Genomic DNA, 22,265 nt, shown 5'->3' with positions numbered 1-22,265 from the left:
GAGCTTTCGTCCCGTTTTAAAAAGGAACTGCATTAGTCCCGGTTCGAACGGCGGGTCGATGGAACCCTTTTGTCCCGGTTTGTCTTGATCCTTTAGTCCCGGTTGGTATTACCAATCGAGACTAAAAGGGTTGCGGCAGAGTGCAACAGGCCCTGAGCCCCTTTACCAACCGGGACTAAAGGGCCATCTCTATATATACACTGCCATGCCCAAGCTTTTTCCACTTCTTAGCACAAGAGGTGTATGTTGCTTTGCTCTCTCTCTTCTTATGCACAAGAGGTGCTCGATAAAATTCCTAAGAGCATTTTCCACTTGAGTTCACACAAAACAAGCCACACTTAAGCTTTCTCCTATTTTTTCCCTTCTCGGTCGAGGTTATCAAATTTATCCTTTCATCCATCATTTATAAAATGCATGTGTGTATATATACACCATTTCACTATTCATGATGTTCTGTAATGGTTTTTGATAAGCTTAATTATATAATGCAGATGAATTGGCAATGGATGTACAGTGACCGACGCCATAACGAGTTCACTGCAGGCCTAAATATTTTTATCGGTGTGGCTGAGGAAAACAAACGGGGTAGTTTTATGTGTTGTCCATGTGTTAACTGTCAGAATAAGATAAATTACTCTTCTCTGAAAACCTTTCACACCCGGCTGATGCGATCTGATTTCATGCCCAACTACAATTGTTGGACCAAGCACGGAGAAAGAGGGCTTATGATATAAGACAATGAAGAAGAAGAGGATGATGACAACTATCCCATGTTCCCTGAATAAGGTGATACTTCAACGGGGGAAATAGAAGATGAAGATGCATCAGAGATGAGCCTGCTCATGATCTTGGTTGGGCCATTGTTGATGCAAAGACATACCGTGAAACTGGAAAAGAAAGGTTAAAGTTCGACCAGATGTTAGAGGATCGCAAAAAATTGTTGTACCCAACTTGCGAAGATGGCCATAAGAAGCTAGGTAGCACACTGGAATTGTTGCAATGGAAGGCAGAGGATGGTGTGACTGACTCGGGATTTTAAAAGGTTCTGAAAATAATTAAGAAGCAGCTTCCAAGGAGTAAAGAATTTCCCGTTAGTATGTACGAAGAGAAGAAGGTTGGCTGCCATCTAGAATTAGACGTGCATAAGATACATGCATGCATTAATAAATGCATCATCTACCGTGGTGAGTACGAGAATTTGGATGCATGCCCGGTGTGCACTGCATTGCAGTATAAGATCAGACGAGATGACCCAGGTGATGTTGAGGGAGAGTGTCTCAGGAAGAGGGTTCCTGCCAAGGTTATGTGGTATGCTAATATAATACCACGGCTGAAACGTTTGTTCAGAAATAAAGAGCATGCCAGGTTGTTGCGATGGAACAAAGAAGACCGTAAGAAAGACACAATGTTGGAACACCCCGTTGATGGGTCGCAGTGGAGAAAACTCGAGAGAAAATTCCCGGACTTTGGATATGACGCAAGGAATTTAAGGTTTGGTCTAAGTACAGATGGCATGAATCCTTTTGGGAAGCAGAGTTGCATTCGTAGCATCTGGCATGTGACTCTATGTATCTATAACCTTCCTCCTTGGTTGTGCATGAAGCGGAGGTTCATTATGATGACAGTGCTCATCCAATGCCCGAAGCAACCCGGCAACAATATTGATGTGTACCTAAAGCCATTAGTTGAAGAACTTGTACAGTTTTGGCCTCGTGGACCGTAAAAGGTTTACGTGTGTTGGATGAACACGAACAGGAGGAATTTGACCTACGAGTGTTGTTCTTTGTAACCATAAGTGATTGTCCTACTCTTAGTAACCTTTCAGGACATACAAACAAGGGATACAGTGCATGCACATACTATTTAGATGAGACTGAAGGTATATATTTGGATAAATGTAAAAATGTTGTGTACCTATTGTCGAGGGTACTCCTCGCCAATGCCCTCCGGTAGGGGCTTAGGGTTGATGGAATCCTGTAGGCTGACACGAGGCATCGGTTCACAGACAAGCGGGGAGAGCGATTTACCCAGGTTCGGGGCCCTCCATGAGGTAAAACCCTTACGTCCTGCCTGTCTGTTCTTTGATTATGATGATAATGGGTTACAATGGGGTGCCGAATAGTTCGGCTGAGATCTAGTCGAGATTGCTATTGCTAGGGTTACCTAGCTCTAAGCTTTTTCTGGCTAAGATTTCTAAGATTGTTCGTGTCCCTCGGCAGCCCCTCTCCTGGCCTTTATATAGGAGGCCAGGTCTCAAGGGTCCTAACCGAGTACGACTAGGTTTACAGTACTTTTAGATCTAATCTTTCCTTGTTGACCGCTTCCTTGTCTTGCCCGCCAAGGTTTCTTCCGATGCGCTGTCCAGGTGGCCCATCTAGCCTTCGGGTGTCTTCATGGGCCTCCAATTAGTCAATACAGGATAGGGCAACGTCGGTTACTCGAAGGGTAGTGCCCACGTCAGTAGCCCCCGAGTGTCTAGCCGAAAATAGTTCGGGTAGAGACTAATGTATGTCTTCTCCTGATGTTCTTTGCTCATCTTGAATTTGCTCCGTCTTTATTTTATCGGGTGCGCGTCAGCGCTCCCGATGGGAGTAGCCCCCGAGTCTAGGTACGGATGCTTGTAATCCGTGCGTAGACTCAAGTTGTACCACTCGAATATTCTCCTCTGTCGATGTTTTTCACAGGTCTTCATCCGATATATATTTTTTTATACAAAGGATAATGAGTAACGTGCCCAACTTTTGTTGGTTAACTGCCGATGGCAAAACAACGTTACCCTACACAGAATCAAGTCCCCGGGCATGATCCTGGAGCCCAAAAAACTTTTATTGGGTGTGCATCATGCACTCCCGATGGGAGTGTCTGGGTGCAGTCGCTTGTAACCGAGTGCAGACTCAGTCCTTTTTCCTTCGACTGCTCATTCTGTCGAGTCTTTCTTTTATCGGGTGCGCGTCAGCACTCCCGATGGGAGTAGCCCCCGAGTCTAGGTACGGATGCTTGTAATCCGTGCGTAGACTCAAGTCTTTCACCCAACAACTTTTCATGTTTCCTTCGAGTGCCTCTAGTTTTTTTTATGACGTCATAGTTGTGGGCCGATTGACGGGATTTGACTTGACGTGTAACTGCTGTGGGCCAATTGATAGGACTTGACCTGACGGGCCCACCCTAGTTCTGCGCAGGCAGTTTTTAGGTCTTGACTAGTGCACGCGCGGTGATCGAGGCGTCTCCTCAATTTTCGCGCGACGTGGGAATAATGGGCCGCCGGTTCCACTCCTTCTTCAAGCGCCATGCGTACAGTCAGATCTGCTCCTCCCCCCACGATGCTTTGTGGAGTTATGGCCACGTCTGGGCTCAAATTCTTACGGGATAAATAGGGAGCCTCCTTTCTTTTTTACCTTTTACCCCGTTCACTGCTCATCTTCTCCTTCAAGCCTCCTGTTCCTCTGCCTCTCCATCAGAAGCTTCGTTCACCATGGGCAAAAAGAAGAGTGGCAGCACATCAGAGACGGCCAAAGTTAGCCGCGACTGGAACGCCTCTGCCATTACCAACCGCGACATCAACAAACTTCGCGCCCTCGGCTTCATCTCCGCATCTGAGGATGACATTCGTCTCCCAGGTTCGGTTTCTCGCCCAAATCCCCCAAAGGGCTTCACCGTCATGTTTGTCGCTTTTTTGTTCCGTGGCCTCTCTCTTCCGGCGCACGAGTTCCTTCGCTCCCTCCTTTTCTTCTATGGGATTCAGCTCTGGCAGCTGACCCCAAATTCCATCCTCCACCTTTCCATTTTTATCACCGTCTGCGAAGCCTTCCTCGGCATTGAGCCTCACTGGGGCCTTTGGAGGAAGATCTTCTATGTGAAGCGTCATAACGATAGCAACGGCCCCCCCGTTGTCGGCGGCGTTGGCTTCGTTGTCAGGAAGGAGGTTGACTACTTCGACTATCCGATGAAGGAATCCGTCCAGGGCTGGCGCAACAAGTGGTTCTATCTTCGGGACCCTGCTGTTCCTGGGCGGCGTTCAAATCTCCCTCTTTTGACGATGTCTTGGTAGCTCATAAGAAGAAGTCTTGGAACAACGCCCTTTCTCCCGAAGAAAAGGCGACAACCGATGAGCTATTCGAGCAAATAGTCACCTTGAAGAATACAGGAGGCCTGACGATGTGCGGCACTGAAGTAGTTTCAGTGTTCCTACAACGTCGAGTGCAGCCGCTGATGTCTCGCCCTCACCAGTTGTGGCTTTACACTGGCAAAAACGACAAGTCGAGGGTCAACTCTGCCGACCTATCGGCAGATGAGCTCCAGAACGAAGTTCGTCGCCTAACATGCCTCAGCACCAAGGACACCATTGTCTTGACATCAGCGCGCCCTCCTTATGATCTCAAGCATCTTCCGTCCGAGGTAACCTTATCATACTTCGTTTACTGTCATTACTTCTTCTTTCTGTTTGTGCCTTACATGTTTTCTATCCTTCCACAGGCTCCTGCTGTCGCCCAATGTTATCCTCCCTCACCCGAGAGCGGCGTGGTATTAGAGGATGACGACGACGATTCTGAGGGAACCGAGGATGCTCAGCACGTCCTTGAGGACAGCGATGTCCAAGAGGAGGAAGCTGCCGAAGATGACGCCTTTCTCAAGAGCAGACGTCGTAAGCAGGTACATGATGATCTTATCACATCGGCTGAATCAAGTCCTAGAGGAGGAGATAATGATGCCGACGAACCTGCTTCGCCTCCTCCTGCTAAGAAGGGTTCAACAAGCTTCTTCGTGGACGAAGATGATCTGGACCTGTGAGCATTTATACTCTTTTTATTTTTATTTCTTGTCACCTTGTATGCTAACCGCACACTATACTTAAACAGCTCTGCCGATGACGATGACGATGTTCCTCTCGCAAAGAGGGCTAAACTAGCTTCTGAGAGAGCAGCATTGGCTAAGGAATCGAACCCTTCTCCTGCCAAGTCAACACCTCCATCCCGAACGGGTGTAGAGAAGGTCCCATTATCGAGAGTTATTCCTCCTGATGATGCTTCCACCCCGCCGGCTGGCCGCGATCACGTAAGTACTTAATCTGTCTGGCTTTGCTGAATTTCCATCACCTGACTCCTCTTGATTTTTCCTGGCTGCAGCCAATTTACGCTACAGTCGATGCTGTGGCGGACTTTGCTGAACAATTTACTCGCCTTGAGGCCGAAAACTCCCAACTTCGGAAGGCCGTCAAATCTTCGGCTGATCAGGCGGTCGAAGCCAACAGGCTCGCTGCCGATGCCAAGAGTGAGAACGCCTCGCTGAAGGAAGAAGTAAAGAGGCTGAAGTGTCAGATGAAGGATGATCAGGATGCCAGGCGTGCAGCGGCGGCTGCAATTGATGAGAAGGAGGGTGTCCTCCGTGAATCCATCAAGAATTTATTGGGTAAAAATCCTTATGGTGTTCCGCTCCTTTCTTGATGCTTTCTCCATTGATTACTGATACGTCTCTTTTTCAGAGGCCGCCAATTTAACTGTCAGCCGACGCCATCAGCTTCGGGAGGATTCCACAGCCGATGCTTTGTCACTTGCTGCTGAGTCAAATGTCCAGATCCTCAGATTACTGCAAAAGTCCAAGGGGGCACTGTCAAAGTTATACTCAATGATATTCCCCAAGGCGAAGCTGGACAAGACTCTCGACGAGATGGCGGAAGCTTTCCTTGTCGATCATTCCGAGCCTGTAGAGGTACTGAAACGTCGCAGCCGCTTGATTGGTGCGGTTCTTACTTTCCAGTTGCTTATGGGCCACGGGATGGGGTCGGAATTGGAAGATTTTTCCAAGGCACTGCCTGTTGATGATGAAAACCATCTAATCGACCTTGAGCCTTTCAAGAGATCGGCAATAACTTGCGCCAACCGGCTTCTGAAGTTGGTGGACGAAGCACAAGCCGAGCCTGTTCCTGAGTCAGTCCCTGTTTCAACATCGGCGAATCCTTAAACTTTTATTCAATGTGTTGTACATAAGATTATCGTAACTCTTTTAAATTCGGCTCTGTTGCCAAACATCCTTTTGCCTGTATGATATGCACTCAATACTCCCGATGGGAGTTTTTATATTAATGCTTGGTCTGAACTGAGGACATACTGCAGATTCCTTCATCTTCTTCCCGTGCCGAGCTTTTTTCGAATTCTTCGGGAAATGACGAATCAGGCCTTGTTCGTCAGTTACGTGACCAGGTGTCTAGTCTGAATAAAGACATTACTTCCCTTCGTGCGATGGCTGCCTTGGTGAAGAAGAAGGGAGAAATAGCGACTATCGTCGAACAATACGCTCTCGATGGTCTTCATGTTGCTTCCGAAAGCTTAGGCTGTGAGTGTTTAACCTATCTTCTGATTCCGGGTATAGCTTGAATGTTCTAACATTCATTCCTTTTCCAGTCGTAGCTTCGGATGCAGCTGAAGAGGACAGGAGGATTCATGAAGAGGTTGAGGTGATGACCGACGTTGCGCACCCAACGCGTGGTTTATGGCTGCATCGTCCGAAGGCCGTCATCATGGCGAAGTTTAAGTACCGGGTGAAGAAGGCACATTACTATTTTGATAAATACTATGCCCTTCTTACGATGGTTTGGCACACCTTGTTTCCTCTGGATCAGGCACCCGAAACTTTGTATGGCTTGTTCACCCGATTCAAGTCTCCCGAGAGGATTCGGCTGCTAGTGCGGAAAGAGCTTCTAGCTGGTGTTGAGCTTGCCTTTGCTTCAATATTGGCATGTCATCCATCTTTGGATTTAAGAGCCGTGGCAAACACTGAAAGGGATTTAGGCCAATACTATGATGTTGCTAGAGGTCTTGCTCACACCATTGTTTCTCGGATGGAATCATGCCTCGAAAAGGAACTGAAGGCCCACTGGGACCGGGGATCCCGATTATAAATGTAATAACCTTGTATTCGCATAAGATTGTTTACTGCGTACGCTGCACGCTTATGTTATTTTGATTGATATTTTGTTGTCGAGTGCGGCTGAGTGATCAGTTCAACCTGCTTACTTGACGACTTCGTTGTATTTGATGCAATGTTATTGCGAAGTCGATATGTAATTTATGCAAAAGCTCGGCTTCGTCACACGGTGCACCGGTTTGAGCCTTATCTTAATGTAACCATCGACTGCAGCACTCGCGTATTTTTCGAGGCTTAGATTGGTTGTTTTTGTGTGTCATTAATCTAAGCTCTCGCTGAGAGTATTTAATTAATGTCATCGTGTAAACACGTTTTTTCTGAGCCAATGCTCCCGATGGGAGTTAGAGCCGATGGAAAAGGTTCCAAACGTTACGTTCGGGTGCCAAAGCCTGAAGCAAGAAAAAGGGTAACATAAATCTGATTAGATCTTTATTCATAATGTAAAGCAACCTTGTAGGCCGTTAAAAAAAACAATCGTATCCTATGTATAAAACCGTCGCAATTGCGCGATGTTCCACGGATTCTCGACATCTTTTCCTGAGGCCGGATTTTTGAGCCGATAAGCTCCTCCTGGTATCACTTCGGTGATGATGTATGGTCCTTCCCATGGGGATTCTAGCTTCAAGGGTCTTTTTTGCTTCAACCGAAGTACCATATCTCCAACACTGAAATTTCGACTGCGTATTCGTCGGCTGTGATAATTTCTCAGCGCTTGTTGGTAGACCGTTGTTCTTGCCAAGGCGATATCTCGTGCTTCGTCAAGGAGATCGACAGCATCTTGTAGCGCGATATTGGAGGAGGACTCTGTGTATGCTGTTACTCGAGGCGCTTCAAATCGGACGTCGGCTGGTAAGACTGCTTCGGCTCCGTACACCAAGAAGAATGGAGTGTATTGAGTCGACCTATTGGGGGTGGTACGTAAACTCCATAGCACAGATGGTAACTCTTCAACCCAGGCTCCGGCTGCGGCTTTAAGGCGTTTCTTTAAACCATCCCCTATTAAACCATTGATCCTTTCCACCTGGCCATTGGTCTGGGGGTGAGAGACTGATGTGAATTTCAATTTGATTCCTCCATCATCACAAAATTTCCTGAACTCCTCGGAATCAAAGTTGGAGCCGTTGTCTGTGACGATGCTGTGGGGCATACCGAATCGACAGGTTATTCCTTTGAAGAATTGAACCGTCGTTTCAGCCTTTTGGTTTCGCACTGGTACTGCCTCGATCCACTTAGTGAATTTGTCGACTGCAACCAGTAAGTACGTGTGTCCTCCGGGTGACGATCTTGGCAACGGTCCAACTTGATCGAGTCCCCATTGAGCGAACGGCCATGCCAAGGGTATTGTCATTAAATCCGTTGCAGGGGCGTGTGGTTTCGACGAGAAACGTTGGCATGCATCGCACTTCATGACTAGATCCCTGGCATCCGACGCTGCCGTTGGCCAATAAAATCCTGCCCTAAAGGCTTTCGCCACAAGGGCTCTGCTCCCTGCATGATGCCCACAGGTTCCTTCATGTAACTCGCGCAACAGTGCTTTTCCATCGTCAATGGCGATGCACCTTTGGAAGATCCCTCAGATGCTACGCTTGTAAAGCTCACCATTTATCACTGTGAAAGCCTTTGATCGTATGACGATTCGCTTAGCTTCCACAGGGTCTTCTGGCATCTCTTGTTTCGACAGGTACGCTAGGAATGGTTCGGTCCATAGTGGCTCGAGGAGGAGAACTTGTTCGGCAGGAAGGCCTGGAGATTCTTCAGTCGAAGGTTTTTGTAGTGAGCTTTTCTCCAATTCTTCAGCCGATGGTTTTGCAGACGGCTTTTCTTTAATTGATCTTTGAGCGATCACTTCGTAAAAAACTCCATCTGGAATAGGGGAGCACGTCGACCCGATGTTTGCCAAAGTGTCGGCTTCCTCGTTACTGGCTCTGCCGATGTGCTTAAGCTCGCATCCTTCGAATTTAGCCTCCATGTTCTGATACAGCTGCCGATAAGCAACCATGTTGTCACTAACTGCATCGCACAGGTTCATTGACTGCTGGACCACCAGGTTCGAGTCTCCGTAGATTTCTAGGCGCGTAGCGCCACACGCCTTCGCCATTTTCATTCCGTGTAGCAGCGCTTCGTATTCTGCTTCGTTGTTTGTCGGCAGGGAGAAATTCATGCGTAGTATATACTTCATCTTATCTCCCTGTGGTGATATCAGTACCACTCCTGCCCCTGCGCCTGTACTCCGTTTTGACCCATCAAAGTACATTACCCATGACCCCGACATGTCGGGTGTTGCTGGTGTCTGTGATTGGATCCAATCTGCCACAAAATCTGGGAGGATTTGGGATTTTACCGCCGTCCGGTTGACGTAAGTTATGTCGTGTGGTGCTAACTCGATGGCCCATTGAGACACTCATCCTGTGGCTTCAGGATTGGTCATTATGCTCTTCAGGGGTGCTTCGCTCACAACTTTGATCGGGTGCTCCGTGAAGTAGTGCCTCAGCTTGCGAGCCGACCTCCACACTGCATATGCCAACTTCTGATGATGAGGATACCTCTGCCTTGCGGGGGTAAGTACTTCACTGAGGTAGTAAACGGGCCTCTGCACACCATGAACTCTCCCTGCTTCTTCTCGTTCGACAACCAAAACGCTGCTGAAGACTTGAGCTGTAGCGGCTATGTACATCAGCAGTGTCTCCTTTTCACGCGGAGTCACAAGCACCGGGGAGGTCGATAAGATTTTCTTCAAGTTGTCGAAAGAGTCTTGTGCTTCCTTTGTCCACTCGAACTTTTCTGACTTTTTCATCAGGTTGTAGAAGGGCAAAGCTTTCTCCCCCAGCTTTGCGATGAACCTGCTAAGCGCTGCTAATCGGCCTGCCAACTGCTGCACTTGGTGCAGATTCTTTGGTGGCTCCATGTCGAGAATAGCTTTGATCTTCAAGGGGTTAGCCTCGATTCCTCTGGCTGATATGAAGTACCCGAGTACTTGTCCTCCTGGCACTCCGAAAAAACATTTCTTCGGATTTAGCTTGATTTTGTATCTGTCCAGATTGTCGAAGGTTTCCCGCAAGTCATCGATGAGTGTGGCTGTGTGCTTTGTGTTCACCACGATATCGTCGATGTAGACTTCAATGTTCCTTCCAATCTGCTCTGTGAGGCAGGCTTGCATGCAGCGTTGGTAGGTAGCTCCTGCATTTTTCAACCCGAAGGTCATGACGTTGTAACAGAAAACGCCGTGTGGAGTGATGAACGCGGTTAGCTCCTGGTCTTCCTTCTTTAGTTTGATCTGGTTGTACCCGGAGTACGCATCGAGGAAAGAGAGACGATCGCACCCGGCTGTAGAATCGACTATCTGATCTATTCGAGGCAGTGGGAAATGATCTTTCGGGCAGTGCTTGTTAAGGCTAGTGTAATCGATGCACATGCGGAGGGCGGTTGTGTCCTTCTTCGGCACCATGACTGGATTAGCCACCCATTCAGATTCCTTAAGCTCTCGGATAAATCCCGCCTTGCGGAGTCGATTAACTTCTTCACCGATTGCTCTTCTTTTAGGTTCGGAGAATCGCCGCATCGATCTTTGTCTTGGTTTGGCCATCGGGTCAACATTTAGGGCGTGCTCAGCGAGTTCCCTGGGGATACCTGGCATGTCGGATGGCTCCCATGCAAATATCTCCCAGCGCTCACGGAGGAACTCGATGAGCGCGCTTTCCTATGCGACAGCTAGGTCAGCCGAGGTGTTGACCGTTTTCTTCGGATCAGTAGGGTGCACCTGCAGCTTCTTGGTTTCCTTTGCAGTATCGAACTCATCGGATCTTGCGTTTAGATTGTCGGCTGGTGGCTGTGTGTGATCTGTAATGGCGTCGATCGCGTTGAGTTCTTCTTTGGCTCCAAACTTCGAGGCGATCTTCTGAAATTCCATGTCGCAGTTGTCTGACCGAGCGAAGCTGCCGTGAACGGTTATTGGGGTCCCGTTGTTGCCTGGCATCTTTAGTTTCAGGTATGCATAATGAGGCACGGCCATGAATTTGGCAAACGCAGGTCTGCCGAGGATGGCGTGGTACTGAGATTCCCAGTCGACTACCTCGAACTCGACCCTTTCTTTCCTGAAATTACTGGGCGTGCCGAAGACTACGTCCAATGATGTTTTGCCCAGCGAGTAGGCGGGTCGAGTCGGTATAATGCCGTGGAACCCTGTGTCGGATTCTTTTAGCATGTCGACTGTTAAACCCATTGCCCTCATTGTGCTGGCGAATAACAGGTTCAAGCCGCTTCCACCGTCCATGAATACTTTGCCCATATTGTATCCTCCAATCTGTGCTTCCAGGACAAGGGCCGCGTGACCGGGCCTTGGGACGGCCTTCGGGTGGTCCGCCCTGCTGAAGGTGATGCTCTGATCTGACCAATCGATAAAATCCGGCGTATCAACCATGGCAACTTCAGCGTATTTTACTTCTCGGGAGAACTTTTTGATTTCTCTTTTCGAAAAGCTGGTTTTGTGGATCATGTTGATTTGTCCATGCAGCGCTGGGAATACCTCGACTGGTACATACTCGTCTTTTTCCATTGGCTCGTACGGTTCTGGTACATATGGTTCTGGCCGATGGTCATAGGACCTTGCTTTCTCTTCCATCATGCGAACTCTTGATGTGGCTTCAGCTCTAAGGTCGTCGCAGAACTGTCGAATCTCTAGGAAGTGTCGGCAGTTCCTTAACAGATGGCTGGACTTTTCCCGACCATCTTTAGGATCAAAGTAAGAGTGGAGATAACATGGCGCCTCAAGCTGCTCTGTAGCTGAGAGGTGTGGCGAACGGGTGCGGCCTCTGATTGACGACATGTCATAGCATCGAGAGTGGACTGCTGTTCTGCCTTCCTCTTCACGGTGTGAGCTCCTTCGTCTCTTCCTTTGTCCAGCTGCGGCGTCGTGATTTTCTCGGTTGCTCTCTCGTATGCTTCTGGGAGAAATTTTTAGGGCTGTTGCCGAAGGGAAACCCTCCTGTGGCACGGCCTTTGAGTCGGACACGCCGGCCCCGGGGAGGCGAAGAAAACCTCCGGAGTCGATGATGAAGTGGACGCCACTGAAAACAGCTTCCGTGTTGCGAGACGATGCCATAGAATTCGGGTGAAGTTCTTCGCGGTGCGGCACGAACTCCTGGGATCCGCAGCGGATTGGATCTCTTGACTTTGCTGGCGTCGGTGACTCGAGTAAGAACGCCGCGGACGTAACTGGTGCTGCCGATGACCTGCCTTGTGCCGACAGATTTCCCACAGACGGCGCCAATTGTCGAGGGTACTCCTCGCCAATGCCCTCCGATAGGGGCTTAGGGTTGATGGAATCATGTAGGCTGACACGAGGCATCGGTTCACAGACAAGCGGGGAGAGCGATTTACCCAGGTTCGGGGCCCTCGATGAGGTAAAACCCTTACGTCCTGCCTGTCTGTTCTTTGATTATGATGATAATGGGTTACAATGGGGTGCCGAATAGTTCGGGTGAGATCTAGTCGAGATTGCTATTGCTAGGGTTACCTAGCTCTAAGCTTTTTCTGGCTAAGATTGCTAAGATTGTTCGTGTCCCTCGGCAGCCCCTCTCCTGGCCTTTATATAGGAGGCCAGGTCTCAAGGGTCCTAACCGAGTACGACTAGGTTCTGATACTTTTAGATCTAATCTTTCCTTGTTGACCGCTTCCTTGTCTTGCCCGCCAAGGTTTCTTCCGATGCGCTGTCCAGGTGGCCCATCTAGCCTTCGGGTGTCTTCATGGGCCTCCAATTAGTCAATACAGGATAGGGCAACGTCGGTTACTCGAAGGGTAGTGCCCACATCACCTGTAGCATCGTTGCTTTCTTCCGAAGAAGCATGTCGTAAGAAAGAAAGGAAAGCGTTTCAAAGGTGAGGCAGATCACCGGAAGAAGCCTATCCACTGCACTGGTGAATATGTATTTAGTATGGTCAAGGATCTATAATATTTGGAAAGGGTCCTGGCGAACAATCTGTTCCGAATGACGTTGCCGGAACACGCGCCCATGTGGAAGAAAAAATCTATATTTTGGGAGCTACCCTATTGGAAAGTCCTAGAGGTTCGCTGTTCAATCAACGTGATGCACGTGACAAAGAATCTTCCTGTGAACTTGTTAGGCTTCCTAGGCATGTATGGGAAGACAAAAGATACACCGAAAGCACGGCAGGACCAACAATGTAAAAGAATGAGACATCATGCATCCAGAGAACGAGACGGATAAAGGACGTCATTACTCCAGCTACACTGTTACAAAAGATAAGAAGGAAATCTTTTTTAAATGTTTGAGCAGTATCAAGTTCCCGTATGGCTTCTCGTCAAATATAAACGGAATAATAAATTTGGCAGAAAAAAATTCTAGAACCTAAAGTCTCATGAATGCCACATGATTATGACGCAATTGCTTCCGGTTGCATTGATGGGGCTATTACCAGAAAATGTTCGAGTACCCATTGTGAAGTTATGTGCATTCCTCAATGCAATTTCTCAGAAGATAATTGATCCAGAAATTCTACCAAGGTTGCAGAATGATGTGGTCCAATGTCTTTTTAATTTTGAGTTGGTGTTCCCACCATCCTTCTTCAATATTATGACGTATCTCCTAGGTCACCTAGTCGAAGAGATTGCCATTCTTGTTCCTGTATTTCTACACAATATGTTCCCCTTTGAGAGATTCATGGGAGTCTTAAAGAAATATGTTCATAACCGTGCTAGGCCAGAAGGAAGCATCTCCAAGGGCTATGGAAGAGAGGAGGTCATTGAGTTCTGTGTTGACTTTATTTCTGACCTTAAGCTCGCGGGTTGAAGGGAGAATGAGTGAAAAAGGCATGGTAGGAAATAAAGAGATAATAAATATAGACGGAAATTCTTTCACTCAAGCACACTACATAGTTCTACAAATTTTCACCTTGGTGGCTCAATATATCATTGTACAAAAGAATATTGTATGCTCCCAATAACTGGGGCAGTCTGACGATTGAATTACACGTGAACACATGGAGATTTTCGGCGGTTGGTTGCAAACACATCTCATGTATGACACCACTGTTGGAGATCATGTGTACTTGTTGGCCAGGACACCATCTTTGACTGTATTGACTTTCCAAGGGTATGAGATAAATGTAAATATATTTTACACGATCGCCCAAGATAAAAAAAAGAGCACCAAACAAAATAGTGGTGTCCGCATTGATGCACTAAACAACAGAGGGCAAAAGGACACATATTATGGTTACATAGAGGAGATATGAGAACTTGACTATGGACTTTCTTTTAAGGTTCCTTTATTTCGGTGCAAATGGGTCAAGCTGACAGGAGGCGGGGTTTAGGTAGACAAGTTATACGGAATGACAATAGTGGATCTCAACATTCTTGGGTACGGAGAAGAGCCATTCGTCCTAGCCAATGATGTGGCTCGTGTTTTCTATCTGAAGAACATGTCTACCAAACCAAAAAAATGAATATATCATACGATGAGCCAAATCGCCATATAGTTCTTTCGAGAAAAAGAAACATTGTGGGAGTGGAAGACAAGACAGACATGTCAGAAGATTATAATAAGTTTGATGAAATTCCACCCTTCACAGTGAATACTGACCCAAGCATCAAGTTAAATGATGAAGATGCTCCATGATTATAGCCGACGCGATCATAAGCAACGGACATACGCGAAGAAGGTTCATGGCACACATGTGTATCTCAACATGGCAATCAATTTCTCATTTCTTTTGGTGTAATTAATGTAAATGTATGTAAGGTATTAACACTAGATGAACATGCTTGGGGACATTGATTTGAACAAAAGTGACATTGATTCGAACAAAGTGACAGTGAAAGATGCTTTGTAATTTTGCAAAATATTGTTAGCTTGTTAATAGTATGTCATTTTGAAAAAATAGGTTGCGACCTACCATAGAAGGAGTTTGCATGAGAGAGAAGAGGCTGCTGACAGGAATAGACCAACAATGAAGATGGAGGTGTTCACGGGGTTGTGGGGAAATTTTCCAGGGGCGAGTTCCTCGAAGATATTGTAGGGTCTGCGCACCAACGGCATCTTCGAGAAGCTCCTCCACGGGAGACTTCCCAACCCTTTCCTCCAGCCACGGGGACGAAGCTCCCTACCTTCTTGGTTGGCTTGTTGAGCTGCTTGCGATTATCGACGCTCATTTTATAGGCCCGGCGCCTCTTCTTCCTTCGTCTTGTTCCTACGACAGGGCGTAATCGCTACATGCCTTATCTCGCCGAGCAGTGCGTCCACCCACGCGTCCTTATCCCGCCGACATTTTTGTTAGATTGCACAAACAAACCACCTTTAGTCCCGGTTGCACCCACCAACCGGGACTAAAGGTTGGCCACGCGCGCTCATTCTGAGCAGCGGCCGAAATACCCATTAGTCCTGGTTGCCCACGCGTCCTTATCCCGCCAGAAGTTTTGTTAGATGGCACAAAAAATCCACCTTTAGTCCTAGTTGCACCCGCCAACTCGGACTAAAGGTTGGCCTCGTGCGGGCATTCTGAGCGGCGGCCGAAATACCACGTCCTCATCCCGCCAGCAGTTTTGTTAGATGGCCAAAAAAACACCTTTAGTACAGGTTGCACCAAACAGCCGGGACTAAAGGTTGGCCTCGCGTGCACATTCTGAGCGGCGGCCGAAATACCCTTTAGTCTCAGTTGCCCATGTGTCCTTATCCTGCTGAAATACCCTTTAGTCTCGGCTGATCACCAACTTTGGCTTCCTCTTCTTCCTCCTCCTCGTGTTCATCCGCATCTCCACTATGAAGGCATATTAATAGTTTGAATAGCTAGAATAATTATTTTAGAAAATAGGAAATGGTTTTAGATTAATTATCCAATTCAAACACTTTCCATGTTAAAAGTTTTGTTGGAATAGAAAATATGCAAAAGATATGAGTTAATGTACTTTTAATTGAAAATGGGAAAATGGTTAATACTTTGAATAGTTAGAATAATTATTTTAGAAAACAGAAAATGGTTTTAGATTACTTATCCAAATTTGAACACTTTCATGTTGAAAGTTTTGTCGGAATACAAAGTATGCAAAAGATATGAGTTAATGCAATTTTAATTTAAAATGGAAAAATGGTTAATAGTTAGAATAATTATTTCAGAAAATAGGAAAATGTTTTAGATTACTTATTCAAATTCAAACACTTTACATCTTGAAAGTTTGGTCAGATTCAAAAGTATTCACAAGTTATTTAAAGACTTTAATTAATTTAAAAACAATTCCAAAACACACTTTAATCCCCGTTGGTAATATCAACCAGGACTAAAAGGTGCATTTGATCGCACACTCAAAACTATAGGAAAAAACCCTTTAGTCCCGGTTGGTGGCTCCAACCGGGACTAAAGAAACGTCCATCTACTATAATTGATGACTTCTCCTTCTCCGTGTAGATCAATCGCGCGGAGAAGGACTTGGACGCCGCCAGGCTGCCGGATTTCGCAGCCAATGCCCTCCCCCACCATCGATGCGTCCGCAACCGGCGTAGCTGCCGCCCTCCTCCTCCGCTGTCGTGGGCCCACGCATTTCATCCTCGGGACTCTATCATATGCAGTGCCCCAGACGCTGCGCCGTGCCGCCATAGCCACCACCACCTCCGTCATAGCCGCCGCCTCGGACGCCGCTGCCACCAGCCGGCCGGTGAGTTTGGCTCCGGCGTCGACCGCTCCCTAGGCCTCTTTTTTTCTTTTTCCTAATTATTCTCTCTTAGAAATATTTAGAGATGGAGTTAGAAATATATAGATAAATTTAGTTAGAAATGAGTAAATGTTTAGTTAGAATTTTTTAGTTAGAAGTATTTAGTTAGAAGTATTTTGTTAGAAATATTTAGTTAGAATTTTTTCATATAGTTAGAAATATATAGTTAGTGAATTCATATACGTTAGAAATTTAATATATGTTAAAATATTGTTTCATATAGTTCAAAATTTCATATATGTTAGTGAATTCATATATGTTAGAAATATTGTTTCATATAGTTCAAAATTTCATATTTGTTAGAAATATTGTTTTATATATTAAGAAATTTCATATATGTTAGAAATATATAGTTAGAAATAATTTTGTAGTTAGAAATTTAATATATGTTAGTGAATTTCATATGTCTTAGTTTTATATAGGTTAGTGAATTCATATATGTTAGAAATTTAATATATGTTAGTGAATTCAATATATGTTAGAAATTTTTGCTAGGGCTAGAAATAGAAAATAGAAAATGTGGGCAACAAATAAGGAAATTCTAAGAATATTACATTTTGGACATAAGATGTTGTTCTGTATTATAATTTTGGACATAATGATTTTGTGATGTTGTGTATTAAAATTTTGAGATGTAATTATGTATTAAAATTTGGTGCAGCAATCGCGGGTAGGGGAAGTAATGTCTTCGGGTCGGGCATGGCAACGCGCGCCATATAGGGATGATGGAAGGATGTGGCAACGCACGCCATATAGGGGCATCATCAACCTTTCACGCGGATTTCTTAACTCTGTGAAGGCAACCATTTTGCTCTATGTCCTTGATTCATTAGCGCTTTGTTGTGTTTATAGCATTGATATAACTTGCAACTCTTTGCAAAAACTATGGACCCCGACAGAGAAGAAGAGCAAGAAGAGTATATGGCGAATCTCATCGCCGTTGAAGATGATATCACCACAACTTATCTGAACGACTCCGGCGAGGGAGCGGAGGATCTCGAGCGAAGAGATGACTCCGGTGAGGTAATGGAGGGAGAAGTTCTTTCTTCTTTTGACACTCCGGAGTGAGCCAATCTTCTGTAAAGACGAAACGAGGCCCGACGAAAAAATTGGACAATAATGCTAGGTTCAAGATCGAAGAAATCGCTGAACATGGCCAACCGATTTCTCCCGCGAAGAACGCATATTTTTTTGTAATTCAATGCAGACTTATTGTTAGGGACAACACTCCGATCACCATTCGAGAATGGAACAAGCCAAAGGCAGATGGAGTTACTTATGTCGAGGATATCCAACGATATGCTTTGGAATACGCTCATGGCACATTTCACCCTACCGGAAGATGTTGATCCATTAAACATAGTTATAGAGCGAAAAGTCAGAGCGTGGGATCTTAAGAAGATGGCTGCATAATTCAACAACCACAAGAAAATATTGCAGAAGGACTATATCATGAAAGAAAAGACTTGAGAGTTCACTAGAGCGAATGAGAAGCTAAAAGATCACTCGGATGAATTCATGTTGTTTAAGAAATCGGATGTAGCTCTGAAAAGGTCGGGAACAAATAAGGCAAATGCAAATATGAAGATATATCACCATTTTATGGGGACAAGTGGCTACAAGCAGGCGCGGATCTTGGGCCAAATCCCATGGCGGCGAAATGGTTTGTGAGGACGAAACATGCTTATTTTGGTCATTAGATGAGTCACTTAGGGGGAGATACTATGGCATTTCTTGCTGGGCTGGGGGGGGGCAACAGCCCATTTCGCCCCCGAGAAGGTCCGCCAGTGGCTACAAGAATAACAGGCCTAAGTGGAAGAAAGCTGAGAAGGAACTGAATGACAAAGGGATCACTCCAGAGACATCGGGGTGGACCGAACGGGAAAAGGAGTGGTTCTACGGGGGTGGGGGACAGTTGAACCCAGAAATAGGGCTCTGTATTTATACAAAAGAACATCTTGCACAACCTTACAAAGCCCTTAAAACTGCACATCAGGAGGTGTAGGGGGAAGTTCCACCCCGAAAGAGAGAACAACGAGCTGACACGCACCCTTGGAAATTCTAAGCACGTAATCAGGACAAACATGAGTCACAGCATGCTCCCTTCTGCGGAAGTTTGGGTTTGCCGAGGAAAGGAAGAGATTTCCCGATAGAACCCGCAAGAGGAGAAAGGCAAGGGATGCAGACTGGATGCAGCAGATAGAAGAAACATTGAGGTCACAGTAGGAGAAAACTAACGCGGTACTTAGCCAGCAAGGTGCCAGCCCATCTCAGCGGCAGCATGAAGATCTTGCATTTGATGCTACCATCCCACTATCTCAGCGGAAAAGCAGTGTGGCTTCCACGGAGCTCCCGACTGATGATGATGCGTGCTACCCCGTGGATGATATCACAGAGAACAAAAATGATGAGTTGCATGTGAAAGTCGTGAACATATCCATGAAGGTGGAAGTCAGCTTTGTCTTACCTCCTAGACCTAGACCAACTTACCATTGCTCTCTGGTTCCATATGTCTATGTTCATGCCGGGGTGGATGAAGTCATGACGGATTTGAGCAGCTGAAGCTTGAGTTCCTGGATGTGAAGGGGATCTGAATGAACTGGGAGAAGCAATTAGAGGTACCATTCTATGGCGAAAAGAAAACATCGTGTTTCCAAATTGGAAGCCAATGCCACCTCCAACTCATTCTCCACCGCCTCCGCCTCGTCTGCAGACTCTGTCGCCTCAGCAGACTCGGCAAAAGCGGAAGAGCACCGCTGCTCTGCCGGCTAGTAGTACAATTGCGAAGAGATTCTCAACTACGAAGAAGAATCCTCCTAAGTTACCATACGAGATGACTGATGAGTAAAATGTTGTTGTCGTGGCTGCCCATGTGAAGCAACGACAGAAATAGTCGAACGAACATCCATAAATGTTGGTACGGCTGTTCAATACCAAGGCTACTATCCCACGGCTAAATTAGCATACAGATACTCATATGGGAAGCCTCTCCTCAGATCTGACTAGTCCGCGCATCTAGGAACACAAATGCGAAGATGCATGATTGGTGCATGAAAGCCTGTGTGAAAGGGGACATCATGCTCATCGCGGCAGTTCGAGATGAGAATTACTTCTGTGGAGACGATGAGATACACATGAAGTTTGAAGAATTATTTCATCTATTCAATCAAGGCACCATGGAAAAATCTCTCGTCGGTAGCTATTTTCTTTAAGTGATTTATTTCTGTAATTAAGTCTCTAGCTCAGCTCGTTTATTGCACGAATAATTATCATCATCATATTCTTATGTACCCTATTATGCAGAATGAAGATGCTCGAATGCAAAATATGGATAAATCTATGACCTTGGGTTCATTGATCCAAATACCGTTCATAAATTTACAGTAGAAAACCATGCCAAGGACACAGAGGATTACTTGCTAACGTTTTTAATGAAACAAGAAACCAAAACGGAAAAACTATTTTCTTACAACTTCAAGTGAGTGTTACTGTCTTGTACACATTCGATTTCGCTTACTCGATGTTAAGTGTTATCCTCTGAGTTATGTGTGTCCGGTTCCACTTTATTCTGCTAGTCATTCAGACCTTAGCAGAATGCTCTAGAGGTAATTTCAATCATTATCACTCTTTATCAACATCTTCCATTCATTTCCTGATATCAAGTAATTAATAACTCATTTACTCATTTTTCTTTACCGAGCAGGGTTTGGAAACGGTTCATCAAGCTTGCTAGGGGCGAATGGAAACAAGACCTTACATTTCGAGATTACGATGTAAGTAGTACTATAGCTAGGTCCACGCATCTCTTTGATTCTTGTTTCCATACCATTATCATGCTTGATTATTATTTTGATTGAACTCTATTCTCGTAAAGTGTTTGACGTAGCAAGATGGAAATAATTTATGTGGATACTACGTTTGCGAGTATATTCGCCAGATGACCTGTCGACAGGGGGGGGGGGGAATTCTACAAAGCCTTCATGTACGGAAACAATATTAGATCGGATGTCTGCCGGATATTCTCCTAACAAAGGATCGCGTACAAGCAATTCAAGAGGAATTGGCGGGATTCTTACTTACGGAGGTCATAGATGCAAAAGGAGAATATCATCAGGACTTTGTATTTAGAACATACGGATTGTAAGAGGACTTATATTGTATATGCATTAATGTATTCATGACAATGTCTATATTCATGACTGTGTTGTGTAATGCTTCCTTGATTGTTGTATGTAATACTGTCAATTTGAATGAAAAACATAAAACCCTAAATCTCGGTCGCGGCAGAGAAACAACCATTTTCTCTACCGCGGCAAAGAAACGGGTATGTCCCTGCGCCTGACATGTGGACGACTTTAGTCCCTGTTGGTAACACCACCGAGACTAGGGGGGGCTTTAGTCCTAATTCCTTAGTCCCGGTTCCAAAACCGGGACTAAAGGCACCTTAAATTCAATATAAAAGTAAATATTTTGTCTCCTTAAAAAACATCAGAAGGTGCGGAAAATGTATCCTGAATTAAAGTTAGGGATTTGCACTTCGTGCTCAGTCAACTTTAAAACCGATGAATTCTGCATCGTGATTTGTGCATCTATGAGCTGAAATCTTTAGTTGCAAGTAGGGTGTAAAGTGGGGTCCCACTTAAATCCCACATGTAATGCATTTTAGCTTTTCTAGTGTAAATTGTGTCCTCAAAATTTGCACTAGAAAAGCCAAAGCACACTATAGGTGAGATCCCAAAATTTACACTAGAAAAGACAAAGCACACTATACGTGAGATTTGGGTGGGGTTTCAATTGACACCCTACTTGCATGGTGGGTTGCAACTGAGATTTTTTGGTTGCAAGTTGAATTGTAATAGAGATTTATTTTATTGCGAGTGAGGTTGCAACAAAGAATTTTAAAACTGAAGGTGAGTTATAAATTAAAAAAAATATTTATATAATATAGAATTATGGGATGACGTCACTTGACTGAGAGTCGGCGGAGAACTAACTTAATTCTTCGATCACTGAGAACTAATCACATCTCTTAAGTTATGAATGAACATGTGCAAAGGTCATAAACATGCACATGCTAAAAATAGTTGAACACATTCGCAGTTTTGGTTGAAAACGCAAGCACATGTGACTTTGAAGCCCTTAATTTGAGGGCCGACTTGGGCACCCTGTACCAGATGTAGGTAGAGGTGGTTTTCCATTTGTTACTTGCAAGAGACGATAGATAGCCGTATGTGTTGAACTTTGAACAGACGACCGGATTAAAGCAGCAATTGAGCACGCATGCATGGATTGGCACAGGGCCGGCGACAATGCAAGAGGGAACGGCTCATCATTCATGGATTCCTCAAGACGCGCACGTGTTTCAACAGCTCCGACGCTCCGTGCATCCGAAGGCAGGTCTCTCGGTGCATCTTGGTCGATTCGCGCGACAAATTTTCAAAGCCCACCTGACCCGATCAGAAGGCCATGCTTCCTCCTAACACTGCTTAACGTGCGCTACTGCCCGCTGGGTCACACCAGCTAGCTAATGAACCACGACGACGTACTACCGCCAGCAGCTAGTAGATACCAGTGGGCAGAAATGTGCATGAGCGCGAGCCTTATTTAGTCGGCGGCGTAGGTTT

At 45.7% G+C, this 22,265-nt stretch overlaps 1 pseudogene; it reads left to right on the top strand.

Annotated features, from left to right (window-relative positions):
• Positions 1 to 738: 738 nt before the first annotated feature.
• On the top strand, positions 739 to 14,657 carry LOC139830202 (uncharacterized; annotated as a pseudogene).
• The last annotated feature ends 7,608 nt before the right edge of the window (positions 14,658 to 22,265 follow it).

Source organism: Lolium perenne, chromosome 4 (assembly GCF_019359855.2).
Source record: "Lolium perenne isolate Kyuss_39 chromosome 4, Kyuss_2.0, whole genome shotgun sequence".
NCBI lineage: Eukaryota > Viridiplantae > Streptophyta > Magnoliopsida > Poales > Poaceae > Lolium > Lolium perenne.
Note: the sequence above shows the minus strand (reverse complement) of the source record. Positions and strands in the feature narration are given on the sequence as shown.